This window comes from Marmota marmota, unplaced genomic scaffold (assembly GCF_001458135.2).
Source record: "Marmota marmota marmota unplaced genomic scaffold, marMar, whole genome shotgun sequence".
NCBI classification, from domain to species: Eukaryota; Metazoa; Chordata; class Mammalia; order Rodentia; family Sciuridae; genus Marmota; species Marmota marmota.
Window position 1 is genome coordinate 26,380,852 of NW_026000108.1, and position 9,944 is coordinate 26,390,795.

The following is a 9,944-nucleotide window of genomic DNA, read 5'->3' on the forward strand; positions in this document are numbered from 1 at the left end:
ACCAAGTGGCATGTATAAAAGAGACTAGAACTATACATAAAAGTTAGTTTTTTAAAAAAAATCACCTTTTTTTCTGGCATAATAACATATAAAGGGAACCACTGAGTGAGAAATTAGTTTAACATTATTTCTAATCCGTCCAAGGCCCTGAGAGAACATGATGTGAGACTGGAGATTTTACTGAAGACAACTTGAAAAGAAATGGTTTACATATGAAGACTTTTCAAACAGGTCTCATAGAAAAGGCTCTAGCTCCATATTTTTGGAAGTAGTTTAGAATCCACATGATGAAAACGTGGACACTGAAGAAAATGTCACAAGTTTTGAGGGTCTTGGCCTGGACAAACTAAGAAAGTAATTCCCTTCCTTCCCCCAACCATGGCCTCTCCATGCCTGAAGAGTGCACTTACGTCTGGTGTCCCCGGTCAAAGCCAGGGGAAGGCTCAGCGCCATCAGCATCATTGTCAGACGTGCCATGCAGGAGCTTCCACGGAGCCACAGACTCACCATACTGGAGAACAGGAGAGGTCTGGGTTAGAGAAAAGCAGATAAGTCTCAAGCAATGAGAGCTATGTCCCATCTCTAACCAAATCCCAAATAATAAGAATCAAGATATTCATTTCTTTGATGCTAGATTGGGCAGTCTTGATGCTGAAGAACCAATTAGCATCACAGATGAATAGCATCATCAGTTGCTGGTCAGAGATACAGTATGAAGGTCCTCTTTTCAAACTCAGAATTTCCTTGATTAAAAGGATCATTTGTATTTAGTGTTTTAAACCTTGGATCCAGTTGCATCTGAAACATTTTAATTGAGCCATGATAATGACCCAGCTCTGAAGTTGTCAGTGATATATTCACAAGTATGAACCTTTTAGAAGAATTCACCTCACACTTGAAGAAAGATATGTTTGGACAAGTGACTGTATGTGTGAAAGTGGAGTAAAGTGGGTGGAAGGAAGGTAACTAAAAGTCAGGAGACTTTGAATCGGGTTCTTATTGAACCATAACTTAATGTAAATCTGAGTAAATTACTTAACCTCTCTCAGTTGAAATGAAGGCATTAAGATCTTTCATGTATTTCCAAGCTGTAAAAAGTTGTGCTTCTGTGGAAACCTCATGCAGCAGCGTCCCCTGGTAACATGATATTGCAGAATTACAGCTGTTGATTGGAGAGTATGATCTGCACTTCTTTACAGTTAGTGACTCTGATAAGCTAAAGGAAATAGAAAGCTAGTCAATCAGTTAACACAAGTACAAGGGTTTTTCAAGTTTGTGTCCTGATACTGTCATGATTTCAGTGGCATCTAAAGAATACACATAGGCAAGGAGCATGGAGCAGGCCCTCTATGTGGAATGAAGATCTCAAAAGTAACTCTGCAGAGCTCTCACCCTGACAGCATAAGGCCACTGTCCAAATCAAAGCATGCAGAGGCTGACAGGTAAAAGACTCAAAACATCATCATTTAATACATCTCTGATTTAAAATAATTAATTTTGGGTGGGAAACAATATTCAATCCCTTAATCCTGGTTCCCATTATGATTCCCTCATTTTATTGAGAATATGTCCCTCCACTATTCCCCTTCACTTGATTTACCTAAGGAAAGATATAAGAAAACTTTACTAATACATTATAGAATGTGCAGGAAATAGAACACTATTAAAAATTATGAATTAGATCATCTGATGCAATCATGTAATTTTACACATATTCATATTTTTAGATAATTATTTTACATTATATTAATATAAATGTGCTGTTCTAGATTCAGAATTGTCCTAAGGGTCTTTCATACCTCATATCCTTATGAAGGATATCACCCAATCTAGTTTAATAAAACAAGTTCCCTTTCATATCTATAGATAGAGAGAATATAATGATGGGTATTAGATACTATTTGTAAGAAACTGAGGCTGGTAAATAGTATGCTCCAGATTGATTTGAGTTATGTGTGATTCCAAACCCCATAAACTGAGCCATTACATTATACTATTCACATTTACTTTCTGAGGAGTATAATATCCCTTGTATTAAAATTATTCTTGTCACTTTACTTCATGAATATATTTAATAATAAGACTATCTTAATGAATGACATTATTTTATATAATGAGACAGATACCATGCAGCAATTCCATTTCCATCAAAAGATTCCCCTCATCACCACCATGATCAAAGTTTGCATTGATCTTAGGCAATGACACCCATGGCTCCTGCACAAATCTTCACCTTGTTAAAGATAACAGTACCCTCAATCCCTAAATCTGACCTATTGCTTTCAAATATTATCTCAGACTTCTCAAACATAGTATAGTGCAAATGTGATCAACCCAGAAGAGAATAGAAATGGTATCATGCTTACTTTGGAAAAATATATTTCCATTAAGGTGGGAAGTTCTAAGTTCTTTGCAGAGGTTGCGTAGAATTCACTATGATATTATACACTGCATATGAGAAGAAACTGCATCACCAGATCCTTATATTATTCAGAAACTAATTACAATATATGATAATCTAGGAAAGACACATTAAGGCTCACATTGGTATTATGGTTCACCTTAGGATAAAAGGGATGGCAGAGAAAATAATTCTATATTAAGAATATCCTAAAATGTGGTTAAAGAGAACACTATCAAATCTTTTTAAAAAAAACATTTAGTTTTTAGTTGTAGGTGGACACAATACCCATTTAGTTTTTAGTTGTAGGTGGACACAATACCTTTATTTCATTTTTATGTGGTGCTAAGGATTGAACCCAATGCCTCATGCATGCCAGGCAAGCACTCTACCTCTGAACCACACCCCAGCCCTCAAATATTTTTTAATCCATTCTTTTTAGTTGTACATGACAGTAGAATCCATTTTGATATAATTATACAAGCAGACACAATCAAATCTTGTTCATATAAATTTTACCAACTATTTACATGTCATAGAAGTTTATGTTTAGAAAGAATAAGCAAAAACCTCTATGAACTAAATTCTGTTTGTTGTATGCATTTAGGAATAACAAAGATATGTTATGTTAAATATATATATCTCACACATGTCTTCAAAATGAATTATTATAAGGACAGTTCAGGTAAAACAATGTAACTAATGTCACCAAACCATTAATCCTACCAGTGATCTCTGGACTGAACTTCTTCACTGGAAGCAAGAACAGAAGCAGTGCTCTCAACTGCTGTTTTCTGAAGGTGCCTAAGGAGAGCTCCTGAGGAAAAGGTAGTTAAATTGGTTTCTGGACGAAAGTGACTATCAGAATGAAAGTTCTTTATTTTTTTTTATCTTTTTCTCAAATTACTCTTGAATTTTCTTTTTTTTTTAATTTTAATTGGCAAATAGTAACTTCATACATTTATGGGATATTCTGTGATGTGTTGACATATGCAGACAAGGAATGGTTAAAACTAACATACATATCTCCTCACATACTATCTGGAGTAAGCACATCTGAAATCAATTCTTTGCAATTTTGAATATTCAATACATTATTATTAATTAGTTCTCATTCTGCTCAATAAATCTCAAAAACTTATTCTACCTAATTCAAACTTTGTACTCTTTGACCAATGTTTTCCCTACATTCCCTATGTTGATGCATGAAACCATATGTTCATTTTTTGATTATATGTTATAAATGGTTATATGTTATATATAATATATACATATACAATACAAATATAATATGTATACATAATACATATGTGATGTANAAATAAAATCTTGAAAAGTGATCAATTCAATAAAATAATTTGTATTGATTGCTTGTAGACAAAATGGCATGCTATAACTTTATAAATTATAGTTATAAGAGATAACAAAAATTATTATAGAACCTGTGGTGTCCAGGTCAAAAATTTAAACTAGACTAGTTTAAAATACACATCAGATAAAATACTAATAGATCATTTCATTTTCCTTTTGTTCCAATGCTGCTTTCAAAATTTTAAGCTTTCCAGACCTATGAAAGTTACTTTGTATGGGTAAAATCTTAGGAGAGTTTAGATTTCTTGCAATGAGATTTTTTTTCCATATTCCCACAAGTATTTTATTGAAATTGTGAATAGATGTCATGGTGACTTCTTGTATATATTGACATCTAACATTAACTTCTACTAAAGAAATAAGTGCAACAATATTATGAAAGATTTATATATTCTCTTTACCTATCCCAGCAGAATAGCTCTTCTTCTTTGGGTTATATCTTTTCTTCTGCATGCCCTCATTTCTTCAATGGTGTTAATTTGAATAATTACAGTTTTATTTGAAATTTACACTTTAATGTACTCTTATTTTTTGAAAAAAAATAAGTTATTATCTATTTTGGGTTTTTCTATGAATTTATTATATTAAGTGCGATTTGTTGAATACTTACTTATCTAAGGCAGAATTGGCAGAAGTATAGAGCTATATTTGTAAACAGCAGGAGGAATGATCTTTAAGTAATACTGAATTTCTAGAGTAGAAAGAAAAACAAATATTAAATTGAAAGTCTTAGATTGAAATTACAGTTTTGTTAGTATTCTTTACTTTATAATACTCTAGATTGGTTCATATAATCTACATTACAATCTTGTCTATATTGCAAAGATTAAAGCATGATGTGTTATGATTTTCTTATTTTCCTGTTGATAAGTTTTTGAGTGTCATTTCATTTGCACCCAAATGCATTTATATGAGACAAAGTGGAACAGATTTCAATGGACAGATGGTTAGATCTGAGAAATACGTAGCTACTGCTATAGACTGTACTTAGGAGTGGCTTGGTTCTACAGCAAGAAATTGTACCAACATCCAAATTTTGTGGGCATGCTCTTGACAATATTTCCAATAAATAAATAAGCACATGAAAGCATTCTTTAGAGTCATTGCAACTATAAAGAAACCCTCAGAAAAACTGTCAGGTAATTAGAAATTTATTTTTTACAAATGGCAAAGTCAAGAAAGGTTAAAATCCCCCTACAGAGGAACATGATATATAAATAATTCTTCAAGGTAATAAAACTCATCATAAAGTATTATTAGGAAAGATCATATGATCTTTTCCTCAGAAAGATCAATTGAAAAAATAGAATGAATATTCCAAATAATTCTCTGTGACATATGGAAACATGAACTGTGGAAGAAACCCTTGCACATTATGTGATAAAGGATTAAATATTGGGGCTGGGGATGTGGCTCAAGCGGTAACGAGGTCACCTGGCATGCACGGGGCACTGGGTTCGATCCTTAGCACCACATACAAATAAAATAAAGATGTTGTGCCCACCTAAAACTAAAAAATAAATATTAAAAAATTCTCTCTCTCTCTAAAAAAAGGATTAAATATTTAATAAATAATTCTGAAATAAATGATTTACATATGGAAAATGAAATTTAATTACTAAATCATCCTTTGCTCAAATAATCAATTCCAGATGGTTAAAAGATTTTAAGTAAAAAATTCAAATCTATAAATTACTTAGAAGGCAGTATAGGTCTTTGTGAAGAAAGAAGTTCATCAATAAGACACAAAATGCAAATGACAATAGAAATAATTGATTCATTCACATTAAAATTTGTTTTCTGTTAATCAAAATTAAAAACATAATGAAAAAAGAGTGAAGTATTTACACTTAAATTTGAAAGAGTTAGTATATAAAATAAATTTAAAAACCCTTTTAAAAAATAGAATATATAATGAGAAATATAATTAATGTAGAGCAAAATAATTAATGTGGTGTTTTACTGAAAAGAAAAAAACAAATGGCACATTAATATACAAAAATGTATTCAAAGAATTAATAACCAAAAATGCAAACTGAATTCTCAATGAGACCAATGAGATGCCATTTACTCATGCTATATAGGTAACTATTATAATTTCCAAAAAACTATTATAATTTCCAAAAATAGAATGTAGAATAACTATAAATAAAATCCACACTTCCTCAACACCTAGTAGAATTGAAAACATTGAATCTAATAATATAACAACTACTTTGGAGATAGTCACATACCCTAAAGTGGGATAGCAACCATTTTTAGGAAATAGAGGAAGCAGTTTAAAATGTTTATGTATATGAAATGCACACATATATAATTGAAGAAAATAAATACTGAAAATAATTGAACTATGGCTATGTTCATTAATCTGAATAAATCTCTGAATGTAAGTGTGTACATGTATTGAAATATGACAAGACATCCCATGCATATGCACAGTTTTTATATTTTTCTGTATCATTTAAACACAAATGTATTTTGAATTAAAAAGAAAGTCATTATGTGGATGTATGCATATATATATATATATATATATATTTATATTATTATATTATTACTCATTTTTTAAATATATATATATATATATAATATATATATATATAAATAAATATATATATATATATATTTAAAAAATGAGTAATAATTAACACTTTTTATAAGCTAGCCATGGTTATAGGTAGTGACACTCAAAAAGCTGAAAGGGAAAAATTAATATAATCATCCTACTTGTATCCTTTGAGAGGAGGAAGGCACACATGATAAAGGAGGGTCACAGAGACTGAAGGAACAAGCAAACCAGCATTTTTCAACACAGATATGTTTATTTTACTATTATTTCTTTAAGTTAAATAAATTCTTTTTAAGCCATATGAATCTCACAATAATTTTAAAAGATGTGCATTTTAAAGAGTAGGGTCAGAACCCCCTCAAAATTTATGAATTCTTCCCTTTTTGAAGTATCTAAAAATCCAGTTTGGAGCATATCAGGACATCCTATATAAAGTTAATATAATTAATATTTTCTATAAATTCTTCCAAATGTTTTTAGAAAACAGAATACTTCCAAATTTATTTCATAAGGTTAGTACTACCCTCATACCAGAGATATATAAGATACTACCAAAAAAGAAACTACAGATCTATGTCACTGATATGCAGGATACAGAAATCTTCACTAAAGGGGAACATTTCTTATGTTTAGGAATAAGGCAAGATGTGCATTTTCGTCACTTCTATTCAAATATGAACCTTGCAGGCCTGTATGGAGCAAGTAAGGAAGAAAAAGTAATAAAATTCAGCCACATCAGAAAGAAAGAAGTTAAAGTGTCTCTGTTTTTAGATGACATAATCTTATACTTAGACAGTACTGAACACTCCACTAACTGCAAAAACAATTAAATAAATTTACTAAAATTTCAGTTTACAAAACCAACAAACAAACAAACAAACAAAAAACCAGTTTTCATTCTATACACCAGCAATAAAAAATTTGAAAAGGAGCCAATGTCCCGTTCATAATAGTATAAAAGAGAATAAAATACTTGGGGATATAGTTGACCAAGAAGTTGAGAGATCTGTGCACTGAAACTTAGAAAATACTGTGGGAAAAATTGAAGGAGACATAAATATTTGTAAAGATATTCCATGTTTATAAACTGGCAAAGTGGGCATTGTTAAAATGTCCAAAAGCAGCATAAAGATTCAAGGCAAGCCGGGCATGATGGCACACACCTATAATCCAGGCATCTGGGGAGGCTGAGACAGGAGAATCCCAAGTTCAAAGCCAGCCTCAGCAAAAGTGAGGTGCTAAACAACTCAGTGAGACCCTGCTTCTAAATAAAGTACAAAATAGGGCTGGGGAAGTGGCTCAGTGGACGAGTGCCCCTGAGTAGTTCAATAACCAGTACCAAAAAAAAGAAAAAAAAGATTCAATGCAATCCTGTCAAAATACTAATAGTATTTTTTCACATAGATGATAGAAAAAAGTTTTTAAATTTCAGTTGAAATTAGAAAAGACCCCATATAACAAAAACAAAAAGTTGAAAGAAGCTGGAGGTATCACCATGGCTGATCTTCAACAATCTTGCCCAAGACACACAATAAGGAAAGAATAGATTTTTTTTTTCCAGTAAGTAGTGTTGGCTAAATTGTGTATTAACATGCAAAAATAATCACGTAGGACCTGTATTTTATAATATACACTAAAATCAACTTAAAATTGACTAAAGATTTGAGCCAATGGGTAAAAATTAGAAAACTCTAAGAAAACATAGGGTAAATTCTTTATGAGTCTGGTCTTGGTTATGATTTCTTCTATAAGATATCAAAAGCTCAGAAGTAGATGAGTAGAACATAAACTTAAAAAAATATCTGCACAACAAAGGAACCTCTTCAATGGGGAAAAAATAGCTGCAAACCCTTGAAAAAGGGATAATATTCAAAATATATAAAGAACTCTTAATTCAGTTACAAAAATTAAACTGATTAAAATGGACTGTTACATAAATACATATTTCTCCACAGAATGAGGAGAACATAAAAGGGGAATAGGTATATGAAAAGATGCCCAGCATCACCAATCATTAGGGAAATTAAAATCAAAGTTAAATGAGATTTTTAACCACATACCTGTTAAGATGACCAATATAAAAAAGTCAAAAGATGGTAAGTGCAGCTAAGAACACTGAGAAATCACAATCCTTGTCCTTTGTGGGAAGGAATATAAAATGTTGCCTCTAATACAGAAAACCATATGGAGGATCTCCCCAAAATATTAATAATCAAATTGTAACATTGGCATAAGATTAGACAGAGAGGAATAGAAAAGCATAATAACAATGCTGCATTCATCTTAAAAATTGAATTTAAAAAATAGTACCTAAGTAATTTAATGAGCCCTAGATTGTACCATACCTGTCAGAGATAATTTGACATACATCACAAACTCAAATCTGCAAAATTTCTAGGAGTAAAGTACTGCATTATTTCATTAATATGTATAATTGAAAACCAAAAATCATTAGAAATTAAGAGTAAAATGGTGGTTACCAGAGTTTGAGGAGAGCAGGCAGGAGGGAGGGGTTGGAAAAATGTGGATCAGTGGGAACTAAATTAAAGTGACATAGAATCAAGAAGTCCTGGTTAATTATAAAACCAGGTTTTATTAAAATGAAAAAAAGCTCCGTTTTCGGATTCAGGCTGACCTGGATTTAAATCACGGCTCTTCAATTTTCTAGCCATGTGGGTTTCAGCAAGGTATTTAACAAAACCTATTTCCTTGTTCCTCTTACAGGGAATAATGATGCCTATTTAGAAGGGAAGTCGTGAGGACTGTGGAGATAATGGATTTCAAGCACCTCTTACCGGGCATGGTTCTTAGTGGTTGCCTAAATGAAAGTAGTTGTTATTTATGGTATTAATGACCAAAGATGAGTTATAGGACCCTAGGAAAACCATCATAACCCTCTGAGCCTCAGATTCCCATACGAAAATTGAAATTATGGGCCTAACTTCTTTCTAAGCTCTGATACTTAAGAGGATAAAATATCTTACAGGTCTATCCTCCTTCCCGTTCCCTGTCTTTAAAAAGCCTCCTGCCATGTTCCTTCTTCTCCCACCCCCATTCTCTCTCTCTCTCTCTCTCTCTCTCACACACACACACACACACACCTCATGTACACAAATCTTATTTCTCATCATCCTGATCAGACTGACATTATTTTTGAACAGCTGTATTTGACATACAGTAAATGGAGCATGTTTTAAGGGTATAGTTTAGGTTCTGACATAGGGATGCCTGGTAAGACCTTCTCTACAATCAAGACGATGAAGGTTTAACCACCCCAAAAGTTTCTTATTGTCCTTTTGTAATTGTCTCTCCCATTGCTTCCCAACAATCACTAGATGTTTGTGGTGTCCTTATATTTGAACTTTGTTATCCAGCATCTACAGACACATGGGTCCATTAGGACAAGACTATATGCTTTGCTCATTATTGTAACTTCGGCAACCAGTAGAAGACAGGAAAACAGTAGATGCTAAAAAAACACTTGTTCAATGGATGAATAGCCCCTTTGTGCTTTATTTTCCCAATGCAGCAATGCTTTAGCATTTTCCTCTGAGTGCTGTGGTCATGGATGCCAAGAAAGAGAGCTCTGGGTTGGAGTGGTTG

The 9,944-nt window shown here is 32.3% G+C and overlaps 1 long non-coding RNA gene across 1 annotated transcript; it reads right to left on the reverse strand.

The window, feature by feature from the left end:
* Positions 1 to 438: 438 nt before the first annotated feature.
* LOC125610952 lies at positions 439 to 3,220 on the reverse strand. The gene is made up of 2 exons (XR_007341055.1): positions 3,128 to 3,220; positions 439 to 1,216 (listed from the first exon to the last, which is right to left on the reverse strand). It is a non-coding gene; the product is annotated as an uncharacterized LOC125610952 (long non-coding RNA).
* Positions 3,221 to 9,944: the final 6,724 nt, after the last annotated feature.